Raw genomic sequence first — 16,614 nt, forward strand, 5'->3', positions numbered from 1 at the left:
TTTGATACAACTTCACACTCTTGAAAATGTAAATTCAAAGTTTCAATCTTAAAATAACCAACAATGTTTTACACTCTTTCAGAAAACTCAACAGAAAGTAAACAACAAAAATGCACAGGTAAATAACCAGATGAAAAGGTATCAGTCCAAAGCAAATGCTTAGTCCTTTGAAATAAATGTCCAACGTGGAAACAAAAATACTCAGATCCTTGAGTGAAAAGAGTTTCGATGCTTAGCAAAAAATGTGTCCAAAAAGTAAAAAACAGGTTTACACAATATTTCCTACCAGTGTGATGAACAACTTCCAGATTCTATGAAATGGGATGGCTCGCCAGTTTCTGCAACCGTGTGTCTCTCTCTCTCTCTCTCTCTCTCTCGATGGACAGCAGAAACAATTCTCCCAAACGTCAACAAAACTCCAGATCCAGAATCAGCATTGCTCTCAGGAACATCAATAAACAAAGAAGAGAGAGAAAAGAAAAGAAACCAAAAAAAAAAAAAAAAAAAAACAACCTTGCAAAACAAGGCAGAAAATTACAATTAATATCAGAGCTCTCAATATCAAAAGCATATTTCAGTAACACACTGAAAAAATGTACAATTGCACTCACAATATACACATCTCTTTTTCTTTAAACACATTTCTCATTAAAATACAACAACTGATTTGCTCAACTTACTCAACCCATATAAATCAATGCGTTAGCCATTAGCTAAGACCGCATGGTTAGCATAACTCCCTGTGCTTAGCATCACACTTTCAGCACATATTATTGACATAAAATAGGGCTGCACGATTAATCGCATGCGATTGTCATGCGTGTCTTTGTCAGTAAAGCCGGTTCTGTGATTAGCAGTAAATGTCCACCACCTGGTTTCAAATGGAGCGGCACTTCCCAGCTAGAATTTTCTTTGTTCTAAAATGTTCTAAGAACATTCCCATGGATTGTTCTAACAATGTTTTTAGCGGGTAGTTTTATTTTTGTTCCCAGAACGTTCTCTCAAAAGATAGGATAACGTTCTCTAAAAACATTCTACAAATGTTTATCAATAACATTATTAGAACATTATTCCATAACATTCTAATTAAGATTTAAGTGGATGTTTAGATGTGGATGTGTCTGTTTAAAAGTAATAGCTTGGTTTGATGTCACCATAATGCTGGTAAGTGTTGGCTTTAGTTGTGCAATTTGACACTTGACTTGACGGTGTTGTTTTTTAGCTGCTGTCATCTTTATTGTGGCTAAAACAGCAAACGAATATGTGGTTCAATGGTGCTGTTTGCTTGCTGATGATTGATATGTCTGATTACTTGTTTTCACCCAAGCTACTGTGTGGTGTTAGTTAAGTATTATTTATTAAAGGGACTCAATGGTCAACAACCTGACACCCAGTTGAATTTAAAGCAGATAATTTCAAAAATTTAAAATAAAATTTGTCACACAAACATCAAGATTCAGTGTATGAATCTCAGCAATGGTGACATGCTTTATGCTGCAATGTATTCTGGGTACATCATGCAAAACTCATCCATAGCACCCAGAATGCATTGCGGCATGAAGCATGTCACCATTGTTGAGATTCTTACACTAATTATTAAGGTCTCTGTATGTCTAAGCATCCTATGGTTTTAAATGATTCTAAAACAATGTAGTTTAAAAAGATCAGATAAAAATAAAATAACATAAATTGTCAGGATCCTGTGTATTGCAACACATCTGCTATAGTCACTAATATTAAATTAATAGCGTAGAACAGACTCCTGGTAAAATCAGTTGATCAGATTGTTACATTAAGACATCTCTAATTTCAGCCAGTAACCAACATTATCGAATTACATCTTTTTCTCAATGCTTTCGCTGTAACAGATATAATTACAGCAGCTAAACGAACGCTAACACTGAAAAGACTCATACTTCCTAAGTACTGATCAGCATAATGGTGACATCAAACTAAACTATAATTTTCAATAAACCATCAACATCTCTGTTAATCTCAATAAGAAATTTTTTACATTTATGACAGAAATAAATCTTGTTTATAATAAGTGAAGATTGTCATGTTTTTGGAGTATTTACGCTAGGGTTTGACACCAAACAGAGGTTGGGTTTTCACTTTCAACCAACATCTGACTTCTGAGCAATGTCAGTCCACATCTAGTGTGATGGGAAGCCGTAACCCAGCAAACAGGGGACGTCCCCCGGACGTTCCGAACGTCCGCTTAGGTCCGCAGTACGTCCGATTTATAACGTTCGCTGGCGGACGTTCGGCGGACGTTCGGGGGACGTCCGGATTTGGTCCGCTTTTGACGTTCGCTGGCGGACGTTCGGCGGACGTTCGGAGGACGTCCGGATTTGGTCCGCGTTTGACGTTCGCTGGCGGACGTTCAGCGGACGTTCTGAGGACGTCCGGATTTGGTCCCCTTTTGACGTTCGGAGGACGTCCGGATTTGGTCCGCTGGCGGACGTTCGGAGGACATTCGTCTGAGACAGTTTGAACGTCCCTGTTTCGTCCCTCATCTGCCATTTCCATTCCAACACTTGAAAAATGCAGTCCTTTATCTTTTATCATCAGACCTGACCAGTGCTGGGCAGTAACTAGTTACATGTAACTATTGCAAAATAAATGTAGCAATTTGTTAATGTAATGTAAAATGTAATTAAATCACAGTTAATTATGATATTGTTAATGATTACAAAGGGAGTTACATTTGAATATTTTCACACATACATATTTAAAATATGAGACACCAATGTTTCTGGAGTTGAAGACACAGAATATGACACATGCTTATTCCATAACTGTTTTATTTCCTATTTTGGTTTATGTAAATTATTTATTTATTTAATTTTATTTTTAGATTAACTGCCTTTTTTTCCAAAGCATTGTTAGATGCCAATGTTTCCTGTCATAGCTATGCAAAGATTTGATTTCAAAAACAGTATCATAGCTATTAAACTATATCTTATGATTTTAAATCTGTATTTAACCTAAAAAATATTGCAAAGTAAAAAGAGCTGCTAAAGTCCTATTTTGAGGTGGTTGTACTTTACAATTAAATTATAGTCTTAATTCAAGTGAAGAAGGATTCTAAAATCTGAGAGTAATCAGTGTTGAGTACCACTGTAACATTAACCCTGCCTGCTTTAAATGATTCAAAATAATCAACATTTGAAAACAATAGAAATTTAGAAAAGTAATCAAATGTAATCAGTTACATTACTTAAAGTCACTTGAAACAGTGACACTACATATTACATTTTAAATAATTTAATTTGTAATCTGTAACCTATAACATTTCCAAAGTAACCTTCCCAACACTGGACCTGACACCTTGCAACTCAGACAAACAGAGTTGACAAAATCAACTCATATTGGATTTTAAAGGGTATTTTTGCCTAAAACAAAACTGTAATGATAACAGATTGCAAAAAAAAAAAAAAAAAATGTTTTGATTTGCTGATTGATATATATATATATATATATATATTTATTTACTATATAGATTTGAATACATTGTAAAATAAAGTTAATGTTAAATTAATTAATTTTCATTTCTGGAAAAAGAAAATAGGAGTAACTTCTGTAATGAAAAATGTCATTAAATCAGGAGTCTGTTTTCAGTATTTAAACATCAAAATCATGATGCTTAATCATGATGATATAAACTTTCAATAATATAATTGAACAGAGCTACAATTCGGTTTATGCATGAATGAAGAAAATATGTTTGCATCCCAGGAGCTCTACTAGAATGTTATAGAGTGAATGCCAAGGAAAACATGAAGAAAAAAAAGTGAAAAATAACACAGGTAAGACAAATTAATAAATTATTTTCATTTACGTATTAAACTGTTTATTTGTGCTATATAAATAAACTTGTATTGTATATATAAACTGTTGGTAAGACGACAAGAAAAGTTATTTAGGAAATAAATTATTTTAGTTATTGCATTTAAGACTGCTACACTACATGGAGCTCTAATAAAAAAGTAATATAGCCACACTGGAGATAGGATCCAAGCAGCTGTCGATCAAATGAGCACATGACCGAATGACGTCACTTTAGGGCACGCGGCATGTATCCATGGCAACGCTCAGCCGCTAATGACAGTTAACGGTCATCTGGTGATTTCCTCAGACACGGCTTTGAGTTTTCGCTTTTGTTTGGTCAAAAAAGGTATTTATTCTTTTATATTATTAGACATTATAGATACCTTAACTACTGTTTATCTCCTAATGCTTACATTTGATCAAGTTTACCTTTTTAAACCTTTGCTGAAGTTGGCCCACGCAGCTGCTGAGGTTAGGCTATGTGAACACTTTCTAAGCTAACGTTAGCTTGTAAAGCTGAAATGATTAAACGTATATAATACTGGCAGATATTAAACTTAAATATTTAATTTCCATATGGTAAAAATACACACTGAGACGCGCGGCAAAAAGGCATGTCCGCTACATTTCGGACCGCTTGGTCTAAATCCAAACTGTCAACAGTCTTTACAAATCGTTTGTCAATGGATAAAACGACAGTCCTAGATATATAAAGTCATAACACTACTGAATGTGTTCATTTTGTTGTTTTAGGTTAAAAGACAATGGGAAGAAATGCCATCGACTAACCACAGCTGACAACCAGAGACGCGGACACGCCAAAAAACACACACACACAATCGCACACGAAAATCCCTGCAACTTTACCATTGTTCAATTAAAATAAATCTATTTTGCTTCATACAGCGTGTCTGTTGTCTTTGATTAGCTTAAAAGTACAATAAAATGACATTCAGGGGATTTAAAGTGAAAGTCCCCTAAACGTCCCGAATGTCCGCTGCACGTCCTGTGAACGTCCCCTTGAACGTCCGCGGGACGTCTTCGCGAACGTCCGCTCGACGTCAAGCGGACCCTACACGCTGACGTCCGGGGGACGTTCGCAGAGGCCATTTAGGGGACGTCCTGGGGACCTTTTTTTGTTAGCTGGGAATTCACTGACAAGCTGTGCAATATCACGTTCATAATCGCAGATTAATCGCATGCGGTTATGAACGCGATATTGCGTAGCTTGTCAACGATCTACGGCTCTGTATATTAGGTGCGGCTCCATTTGAAAGCAGCTGGACATTTACCGCTAATCACAGAACCATCTTTACTGATGAGACACGCATGACAATCGCATGCGATTAATCGTGCAGCCCTAACATAAAATAACCATTTGACCACAAATCAACATATATACACATATATTTTTCTTCTAAAACATTGAACAGAAATAAAGCATAATTTAGACGTTTGTTTTGTAGTGAAACACTACACTAACTAATTTATATAAAGGACAGACAAATACATATACATGTAATTCACTTACCAAGAAAATAGTGAGTAAACAGAACAATCCCGGATGGAAAAATAAAAATCTCTCTTTTGGTTTCTCTCGAGTGAATTAACTTTTTTCTGTTTCCTATTTTCTTCAGATCCAGTGCAATCGCAATCGTCTAATGTAAGCACCACTTTACTGCTAACGAGCGAACACTATTCTCATATTTCAAAACACTTCTCTTACAGATCGACTTAACTTAAAACACTTTAAATCTCTGTTCAAAAGCTGTTTTTGCTAAATCGCCATGTCTCCGCTTCTCACCGTTCTCTCCCTTTTTCTGTTTGTTCTCCTCAATCCCCTTTTTCTGTTTTTCTTTTTGACGTCAACCTTGAGGGAGGGGTTACTCTTAAACGGCCAGTTTCTAATTTTACTTATTTTCCTAGACATTTTCTGTTATTAATTATTTCACTTAGTATAAGTTGAGAATTCGATATATAATATGAATATGAATAAAATAATGGGATGATATTAATAAAATAGTCTTATTTTATTTACATATGTGGTAATATATATTTTTCTCTATTCACAGGTGCTGGCTCTTGTAACCTGGGTTACATTATATACACATATGTCTTGCCACTATTTGGCCAACAGGTCTGATCCTTAATTACTACAATTAGCCTGAATAATTTGTAAGCTAGATTTATGCCTATTTTCACATCTTCGTGGCACACCACAATGATTTCCGTCATCTCATGTGTTAATATTTTTTAGTGTAACAATTTATGATTTGCAAAAATAACTGTTGCATCTGTGTAGATTACATGAGCAAAGTGTATGCGCGTTGTGCACGCTATACATTATGGTCAAGTATGCGCCCTTAAAATAGCATAATGAACAACGCGCAACGCGCCACTGACTTTAGACTAGGTTTTTTCTGGTCAGTGGCGCAATTGTTTAATGGAACAGCAAAATAGCTCCAGGGATTGTTTGCACCGGAACACGCCTCCTTTTTTGCGCTGAACCACCCAGGGAGCGCAAGTTCATTCACTAGTTTAGCGACGTGCTTCTGTGGAGGGAAAAGCGCGCTTTGCACGGGTGCAAAATAGGAATGACACATGTGTCGGTGTACAAAGTCAATTGCGCTGGGTGCAAGATAGGGCCCCATATGTTTATCTAGGGCAAGTTCAAGCTCAAACCGGTGAACAACGGTTTCCTGGTAGAACGACATGTTTCCTGAAAATGGTTTACAACCTCTGCAACGCAGTTTGAGATATGTTTTCTCATGTTTGGTGGGTGTGACAAACATCTCAACCCAATCATAACCCTGCAGTATTAAAGAGACAGTTCACACAATGTAATTAACATCAAAATAAATTCACATGAGCAATTAAATTGTTTGCACATGTTTATTTACATAAAAAGCAAAATAACTGAAATAATAAGAGCACAAGTATAGATCTGGAACTTCTTTAAACAGTGGTGGTGTCTCCATTAGGGCAATTGGGCGATGCACCAACAAAGGAAAGGGAGGGATTTTTTATTTTATTTTACATTCAACCACAGTGTTAAGCTACCTTTCACTTTTCTAGACTGTTTGTGCTGCCTCTAAATAGTCCAATCAACGTTGAGTCGCATTTTGTGTAGTATCGCCCCTTTTTGGGTGATTTCTGTCAAACTGAGAATCGCCCCGCTGCCTGTCAGCTGAACTTGATCGACATGACAGTGAACATTACCTCAGCGCAGATTAATTCTATCATGTCATTGAACAAAATACCATTCATTCATCGTAGCAATAAGTATAAATTGGTAATTAAATAATTAGGACAACAAAGACAAAATTTTTACATCAAAAAAGTATCTACAAAGGGCAGGAAGACGTATACATACAGTCGGCATCATAGTTGGGGGCGTGGTGAGGGCGGAGTTGGCGTGGGGGAGAACATAGCGAACATTGTGTATATTTGAATGACAAAAATGCACATATTGAGCGCTAATTCCCAGAGACGCATAGAACAATTGCAGTCTCTTTTAACTTTAATATTCATATACACTAGTCCATATCGATATTTGATTCATTTTTACAGCCCTACTGTAGATGTATTCATTCAAAAATAGCCATATTCCGTGACGTTCTGTTTTATACATCAAGTTCCATTTTTGACTGGATTCCGCGATTCAATCGCTTCGCAGACGGGGTGAATTTATGAATGAAAGTGTGAAAGTTCTGACACAAAACCAAGTTGTTACGTATCCTCACGCTTTTTTAAGTGGGTATACGGAAATCCTTGGCCTTTTCTTGTGGGTAACGGCGTATCACGTAGACTACACCTCTTAGCAGAGGTTTTTAGGTTCGCAAGTTTAGGTTAGACATAGGCTACATAGTTTTCAATGTTCTGAATTCAATGATGAACTGCCTTTAACTATCATTTTGCATTATTGAGACACTGTTTTCCAAATGAATGTTGTTCAGTGCTTTGGCGCAATGTATTTTGTTTAAAGCACTATATAAATAAAGGTGATTGATTGATTGATTTTGCTTTAGGTAGAATGATAAGGCTAATTATATATGCACAGTTTTGATAACGTTAGTAATGTACACAATGTTAACGCAGCCTGCCTGTGATAATATATCTGACTGCACATACACATGCTTGGTCTTGGGATTCCACAACTTCCATTGATCATCCTCACTACTTGTAGCCATTTTGTCCTCCTTTTCCGGTTCTGTATGTTTATTAGGAAGGATGTAGAACTTACATTTATAATTTGTCAGTTTATTGGAGGTACAGAAAATGACACAGCAACTCTTTGGCATGATAGTTCCGTGTATTTCAATTGTCGCCAAGGCAAACCAGACAGCAAGCAGTTTCGGCCCAGAAACGGCCCACATCTGGCCCGCATGAAATCCATGAGGGCCAGATGTGGGCCGGATCTGGGCCGAAACAGCCTTACTTATTTTTACTTTGTGTTGTCAACTAGCTTACCATGTGTAATCTTGTTGTATCTGGATTTTAACTGAGATTGATCATTCTAAAATCTGTTTTAATACAATTATAATTGATCAGTTACATGTAAGGAGAAACAAGAAATTGCAGCTAAGCAGACCTATTCGACAGACTTATGATTATGGTAAACAAACAAAGCAAAACAAATAATAGCTTTTCAAGCATAATCACCATTAACAAATAAAACAACCTCAGGGCTATAAAAGCAAAGATGAAATTTAACTAAAAAATATAAACCATGGACACAAATAAAGACTTCTCAGAGGTAATTAACCTAATCATTTCCTATGGTTAAAATTAAGATTTGAACTTAATTAAATGTGACACTAATAATTAAAATGTAAGAAGAGGTTGAGTGTATCAGGAGGGTATTTCCTAGCAATTTTGACCAATACTATTTATGAAATAAGAGTCAGTTTAATGTGGTAATAAGCATGGTACATTTGCATAATAATTCCTCCAAAATCTGAAACTTTATGTTGGAAAATGAGTGCAACAATACACTCTATAAAATCATTTTTGAAGTGAGTTTGTGTTTTCTCAAAACTGTAAAGTAAAATGAAATTAAAATAAATACAGTAATAGTCAGGGTCACTGTAAACAGGAATCAATGAAATAATGATCAAACCTATAAAGGAAAGAATTTTATGAGCGTTTGAAAATGAGACGTGATAGTGCAAAGGTGCACATAGATACTTGGGTTGAATTTGGAATAAATTTTCTCCCAAACTTTACAGTAAAAATATTTGAAAATTACCACAGTAATAGTCAGGATCACCATGAACAATAATCAATTGAAAGAACGAGCAAAGTTACGAAGAAACTACTTTTATTGGTGTTTGAAAATGGGTAATGGTGCAACTGGTAGAATGCACTTTTGTTTTTTTTAAAGTGATTTTGCCATTATTATTCAAAACCATACAGTCAAAAAAAAAAAAAAAAAAAAAAGAAATGATCATCCCACCCCTATCTGGAATTCTGAATCCCTGACAATTTTCAAGCGACAGCTGAAAACTCATCTCTTTCAAAACTACTTGGCTTCATTGTAAAAAAACAACAACTCTATGTATTCCTTCTTTTTCTAGCTTTTACTTATTTGAACAATGTCTAAAACTTGGTATTACAAGCACTTCCTGTGTCTGTTTGCCTCTAAGAAGAATCAATTTATGTATCCAGAAATTGTGGAAAATGACTAAATGTAAATGTTAAATAATAATAATAATAATAATAATAATAATAATAATAATAATAACTAAAGCTGCAAGCAGCATTTTACCGTGGTTCAAGCACATTAAGGCCTCTGAGGTGGTCTCGGCCAACCTGGATGTATGGAAGACAGTTAAACACATCCAAAATGGAGAACAGGCTAACAGACAGACATACACACTGAAAGTAAATGATTAGAATAATATATTAATTCTCTATAAGCATGTGCACACACACACACACACACACACACACAAAGACACACATAAATGCACAAACATTTTGTTGCAGATATAGGTATTTGAAATAAGTGATAGGTGACAATAAACTTATTGCAAGTCTTCTCTTTTTGAGTTTAGATGTCATTTTCAGGTTAAACTGTAATCATAACGTGGCAAAATTGTAAAAACTGATATATCTGTATGAACAAAATGGAAAACATTGACTCAATGAGATTTAAAATGTTATAACAGTTGATTTTTTTATGTTTTGGCATGAATTCGTGAATCCTTTCAACAGTACTGTTCAACTTACCTGAATGAGCCCATTAGTGGTCTTCCGCTGCCATCTAGTGGTTATAAATTGCATTTACTCAAGCAACACTGTGTTTTTAAACATAACTGTTATAGAGTTTTTTTTTTTTTTTTTTTTTTTTTTTTTTTTTTTTTTTGTTGCCCAATCACTCTTAGATTTTGCATGCTTGTTAAGAATTAAATTATGCATTATTTTACACAGTTTTGATAATTTGTGGGCTTTCTGTTTGTATTAATAGGCCTTTGTGTTCACTATGCAAATAACATATTATAAAATTACTGGTTTATAGTTGTCCAAATGCAATTGTTCAATATGTTTTTGATAATTATTGACCTTCAGAGTCTAGAGAATTGTACTTCAGTGGTTTTATTGATTTTCAGCTTAAACCCTATCACTAGTTTGCCAAAGTAAATTTTTAAAATAACCTTGAATATTTAATTAACAGCTTTATTGACAACATTGGTCCCAGAGGCAAAGTTGTTCAGAATGAGGACATCTATCATATGATATCAAGATCTAGTGTTTATGAGTGAATATATGAGCATTTTCAAACAATTCGAGGCCATTTACCATATAAATCTTGTGTTTTGAGACCTTTTCTACTGTTAAAGCGCCACCTATGGTCCGATCTCCATGAAACTTTGCAGCCTTGTTAAGAAACACCTATTACATGATTTCACCAAGTTTCATAAAGTTTTGAGTTTTCGTTTAGGTTTTATAGGCTTTGGGGGTATGTTTGGCCACACCCCTTTTCTTAATTACCCCTTTAAAGCTAACCAAAGTACAAAATTCAAACTAATAATAATTATTGATCTAGAGAGTCCACAGAATATTACTGCCGTGGTTTGGTTCCGATCGGACAAAAAACCTAGGACTAGTTTGCAAAAGTAGGTTTTTAACATATTTGCGAATAACAATTGAACGATTTGATTGACAGCAATGGTTTTTGAGGCAAAGTTGTGCATTATGAGGAGATCTATCAAATGATATGCGTATTGTGTTGATATGTGAAACACGACGTGATTACAGAGCCATAAAACTCGTCAGCGCCAACTAGTGGCCGATTTCTTTCAAAATTCTTACAGACCTTAAGGTTCATGAGTCGAACGTACCCAGTGAGTTTCGTTCCAATCAACTTCCGTTAACCCTTTCAAATAGGTGCTTAAAATGTTTTGGCCAATGGCGGCTATGTTTTTTGAGATATGCAAATGTCCTCATAGGTACTTGTGCCCCTTCAGACATAGACACTGCATACCAATTTTCAAGTCGATCGAGCCAACGGTTGCCTAGTTATAGCCATTTATGTGTTTTTTCTATCTTATAGCGCCCCCAAGTGGCAGAGATGCGCAATTATTTTTGTTTGACCAAAGATTGAGCTCATACATATGTGTACCAAGTTTAGTGAAGATATCTCATTCCGATCAAGAGTTATAGTTAAAATAACATTTGGGTAACGTTAGCATAGACGCTTTTTGGCGTACTGTTTTGCGTAAGAATCAAAATTGCAACTTTTTTTTTGTTTCTTTCTTTTTACAAAACTATACAGCAAAATGCCTTGAAAATTAATACAGTGATAGTAAGGGTCACTCTGAATACATGTGATTTGAAAGAATGAGGTAACCTATAAAGGAAACCTTTTTATGAGTGTTGGAAAATGGGACAGTGCAATTGCTAGGGCAATTGCTATTTTGGGTGATTTTGCTTTTAGATTTCTCAAAAACTATACAATAAAATGCCTTGAAAATGAATACAGGGATAATCGGGGTCTCTCCAAATACATATGACTTGAAAGAATGAGCTAACCTATAAAGCAACCCATTTTATGAATGTTGGAATATGGGAAAAAGTGCAACAATTGAGTTTGATGTTTTAGGTGAGTTTGCTTTTATTTATTTTATTTTTTTACATAAATATTCAGTAAAATGCCTTGACAATGAATACAGTGATAGTAAGGGTCGCTCTGAATACATATACATTGGAAGAATGAGCTAACCTATAAAGCAACCCTTCTTATAAATGTTGGAAAATGGGACACACTGCAATTGCTAGGATGCATTTTGTTGTTTTTCGGTGATTTTGCTTTTAGTTGTCTAAAAAAAATATACAGTAGTATGCCTTGAAAATTAATACAGTGATAATCGTGGTCTCTCTGAATACATATGACTTAAAAGAAGGAGCTAACCTATAAAGCAACCCTTTTTATGAATGTTGGAAAATGGGAAAAAGTCTAAGTGCAATAATGGAGTTTGATGTTTTGGGTGATTTTGCTTTTGGTTTTCTCCAAAACTACACTGTAAAATGCCTTGAAAATTAATCCAGTGATAGTCGAGGTCACTCTGAATACATATAACTTGAAATATTGAGCTAACCTATAAAGCAACCCTTTTTATGAATGTTGGAAAATGGGACACACTGCAATTGCTAGGATGCATTTTGTTGTTTTGGGTGAATTTGCTTTTAGTTTTCTCAAAAACTATACAGTAAAATGCCTTGAAAATTAATACAGTGATAGTTGGGGTCACTCTGAATACATATGATTTGAAAGAATGAGCTAACCTATAAAGCAACCCATTTTATGAATGTTGGTAAATGGGAAAAAGTGCAAGTGCAACAATGGAGTTTGATGTTTTGGGTGATTTTGCTTTTAGTTTTCTCCAAAACTATACAGTAAAATGACTTGGAAATGAATACAGTGATAGTCTGGGTCACTCTGAATACATATACATTGAAAGAATGAGCTAACCTATAAAGGAACACTTTAATAGAGTTTTGGAAAATGTGATAAACTACAATTGATAGGATGCATTTTGTTGCAAATCAGGCAACCAACTGGACCTCATCTACACGCGCTGTTGCTCCGTGGACAACTTTTCATTTGCTCCACTGCACACCTCAGACAACTTCCTCATTACTGCTAACCTAGCACTGACTCCTGAAGCAGCTCACACTCCAACGCAGGTCACCTTTCAACGGAACCTACGCTCACTGTCTCCATCTTGCCTATCTTCTGTGGTTTCATCCTCGCTTCCTGTACCCTCTCAGTTTTCAGCTCTGGACACGAACAGTGCTAGGACACTCTTTGCTCCACTTTAATATCTTGCTTGGACAACTATTGCCCACTGTTGTCTAGACCGGCACGCACCGCCCCATCTGCCCCCTGGCTGTCCGAGGTTCTCCGTGAACATCGCTCTAAACTCAGGGCTGCAGAGAGGAAATGGCAGGAATCAAGAAACTCTACCGACCTCCGTGTGTATCAGTCTCTCCTCTCTTCCTTCTCTGCAAATGTCTTCACGACTAAAACATCCTACTACCACAACAAAATTAACAGCTGTTGTGATGCTCGGACACTCTTCAAGACTTTCTCTTCTCTTCTTAATCCACCGCCACCACCTCCTCCATCGACTCTTACAGTGGACGACTTTGCAGTTTTCTTCACAAATAAGACAAGATCCATCAGTGACCAATTCTCCACACCGCAAACTGAGGACAACTTCACAATGCCTGATGCGCACTCTTTCTCCTCCTTCTCCCCACTCTCAGAGATGAACGCTTCCAAACTTCTCCTGTCCAATCATCCTACTACTTGTCCCCTTGATCCGATCCCCACTCACCTCCTTCAAGCGATCTCTTCTTCAGTCATACCTTCGCTTACTCACATTATGAACTCCTCTCTTCACACTGGAACATTTCCCCCAGCATTCAAGCAGGCTCGGGTAAGCCCACTGCTCAAGAAACCATCTCTAAATCCAGCGCTTCTTGAAAACTACAGACCGGTATCCCTTCTTCCATTCATTGCAAAGACACTTGAGCGAGCTGTGTTCAACCAGTTTCTATGTTCCTTGTACAGAACAACCTCCTGGACAGCAACCAATCTGGCTTCAAAAGTGGCCACTCAACTGAAACTGCTCTGCTCTCGGTTACTGAAGCCCTGCGACTAGCAAGAGCAGCTTCAAAATCCTCGGTACTCATCTTACTGGACCTTTCTGCTGCTTTTGACACTGTTAATCACCAGATTCTCCTGTCCACACTCAGAAAAATGGGCATCTCTGGAACTGCACTCCTGTGGGTTAAGTCCTACCTCTCTGACAGATCCTTCAGTGTGTCTTGGAGGGGTGATGTTTCAAAGTCACACCACCTTGCTACTGGGGTTCCTCAAGGCTCAGTACTTGGACCACTTCTCTTCTCCATCTACATGACATCATTAGGATCTTTCATCCAGAAGCATGCATTTTCTTATCACTGCTATGCTAATGACACCCAACTCTAAAAAAATGTAAAAAATTTAAAATGTTGTTTTGGGTGAATTTGCTTTTAGTTTTCTCCAAAACTATACAGTAAAATGACTTGAAATTGAATAAAGTGATAGTCTGGGTCACTCTGAATACACATACATTGAAAGAATGAGCTAACCTATAAAGGAACCCTTTTTATGAGTATTAAAAAACGGGACACAGTGCATTTCCTAGGATTCATTTTGTTGTTTTGGGTGAATATGCTTTTAGTTTTCTCCAAAACTATATGGTAAAATGCCTTGAAAATGAATCCAGTGATCATCGGGGTCACTCTGAATGCATGTGGCTTGAAATATTGAGCTAACCTATAAAGCAACCCTTTTTATGAATGTTGTAAAATGGGAAAAAATGCAAGTGCAACAATGGAGTTTGATGTTTTGGGTGAATTTGCTGGTGGTTCTGGCTGTTTCATGTGTTTCCTGGTCTTGGCCCTTCGTTCCAGATTCCTGGATCCTGCAAGTTTGGTTCGCCCATTGCATCCCTGCATCGCTGTCCTAAACGGTGGTCTCTTCAGCCTGCCTGACTGCTTCAAAGCCCTGCTTCACTCGTCTGTGCTTTGTCCAGCGAAACTGTCTTTTACCATTGTCGAGTACTTGAGTATAATAAACCTCTGTTATTTACTCGCTATTGGATTCTCTGCCTTTTTTCCAGTCACTAGACGTAACATGCATTTTGTTTTTGGGTGATTTGCTTTTATTTTTCTCCAAAACTATGCAGTAAAATGACTTGAAAATGAACACAGTGATAGTCTGAGTCACTCTTAATACATATGATATGAAAGAATGAGATAACATAAAGGAACACTTATGTGTGTAGGAAACTGGGGCAGTGAAATTGCTAGGATGCATTATATATATATATATATATATATATATATATATATATATATATATATATATATATATATATATATTGTCGGATATCGCCAAGTAGTAAGGCACGAGGACACAGGATTGCCAACAAAAAAAGGTTTTATTTTACCCAAAAATAAGAAAAAGGTCTCAGTTACAAAATAAATCAACTTGTTCTAACAAATAATCTAGCTAGACTTTAATAAAGTAAACAAAACAAGTTTTAATTCAATATAACGAAACTTAAGAAGAACTGAACAAAACAAAACTAACCCCCTAAATGAGACAACAGACAGGTATTTATCACAGACGGTGAGCTCACTTAAACAAGACAGGGGAAAACATACAATCAACACTTTATAAACCAACAAATTAGTTACAAGTTATCTAATCAAAGTAAATAGAGTAACAAACAAAACAATCTAATACAAAACAACAAATATTAATAATAAAAATAAATTGGAACCAATCAGAAATATAACTTCATTTCTTCACCCCCCCATGACATAGCATCCAGTTGGTATCGTCCAGTGGAATGCTCAGGCCATAAATATTGACTGCCGCACGCGCCTCAGCCTTTTGTCAGTCAAGACCGCGATGACGGAAAGACGCACACCTGAGTCAACGCCATTCATCCAACCTCCATGCCACGGTAACTTAAACTCAAATAGAAACAAAGATAAGGAAACAGAAATAGTACAACGCAAGCCAGTAAGTGTGCACTCCAAACCAACGAACGAAGTACTAACATGTATAAATAAAGCTTTGCAATTTGTCAAACAAAGTCTGTGTAGTGATTTTCTTATACATAAACCTTAAATCCTATACTATAAATTCAAATATAAATGAATAATAAAAAGGAAGAAAATAACTATCAGTATGTAAATGAATATATGTATCGTGAATGAATGCGGGAAAAGAACTATCAGTATGTGAATGAATGTATGTATCATGAATGAATGCGTTGATGTTACCCTTATCAATGTGTGGCCACAGGTTCGGCCATCACACACCCCCTCCCTTCAGGCATCTCGTGGATACAACGAGAGAAGTAGTCAGCGGTCACATTGGACTTGCCCGGAACGTGCTGGACAGTGAACCGGAAAGGCTGCATAGCCAGATACCACCGTGTGATCCTCCCATTGGTATCTTTCATCCTTTCCAGCCACTGGAGAGCTTTATGGTCCGTTTCCAACTTGAACTCCCTTCCAAGTAGGTAATATCTCAAGGAGTCTAGGGCCCATTTAACTGCCAAACATTCCTTCTCTATTGTCGAATAGCGGACTTCCCTTGGAAAGAGTTTGCGGCTAATGAAAGCCACAGGCCGTCGCTCACCAGGTGGTCCCTGTAACAACACAGCCCCTATGCCCCTCTCAGAGGCATCCGTCTGCACAATAAATTCTTGA

At 36.5% G+C, this 16,614-nt stretch overlaps 2 long non-coding RNA genes across 2 annotated transcripts; one reads left to right on the top strand and one right to left on the bottom strand.

The window, feature by feature from the left end:
* Positions 1-3,514: 3,514 nt before the first annotated feature.
* Positions 3,515-4,735, top strand: LOC127987178 (uncharacterized). Its single transcript, XR_008161089.1, has 2 exons — positions 3,515-4,180; positions 4,588-4,735. It is a non-coding gene; the product is annotated as an uncharacterized LOC127987178 (long non-coding RNA).
* Positions 4,736-15,310: 10,575 nt separating this feature from the next.
* On the bottom strand, positions 15,311-16,614 carry LOC127987185 (uncharacterized). The gene is made up of 2 exons (XR_008161095.1): positions 16,183-16,614; positions 15,311-15,870 (listed from the first exon to the last, which is right to left on the bottom strand). It is a non-coding gene; the product is annotated as an uncharacterized LOC127987185 (long non-coding RNA).

Source organism: Carassius gibelio, chromosome B22 (assembly GCF_023724105.1).
Source record: "Carassius gibelio isolate Cgi1373 ecotype wild population from Czech Republic chromosome B22, carGib1.2-hapl.c, whole genome shotgun sequence".
Taxonomy (NCBI): Eukaryota; Metazoa; Chordata; class Actinopteri; order Cypriniformes; family Cyprinidae; genus Carassius; species Carassius gibelio.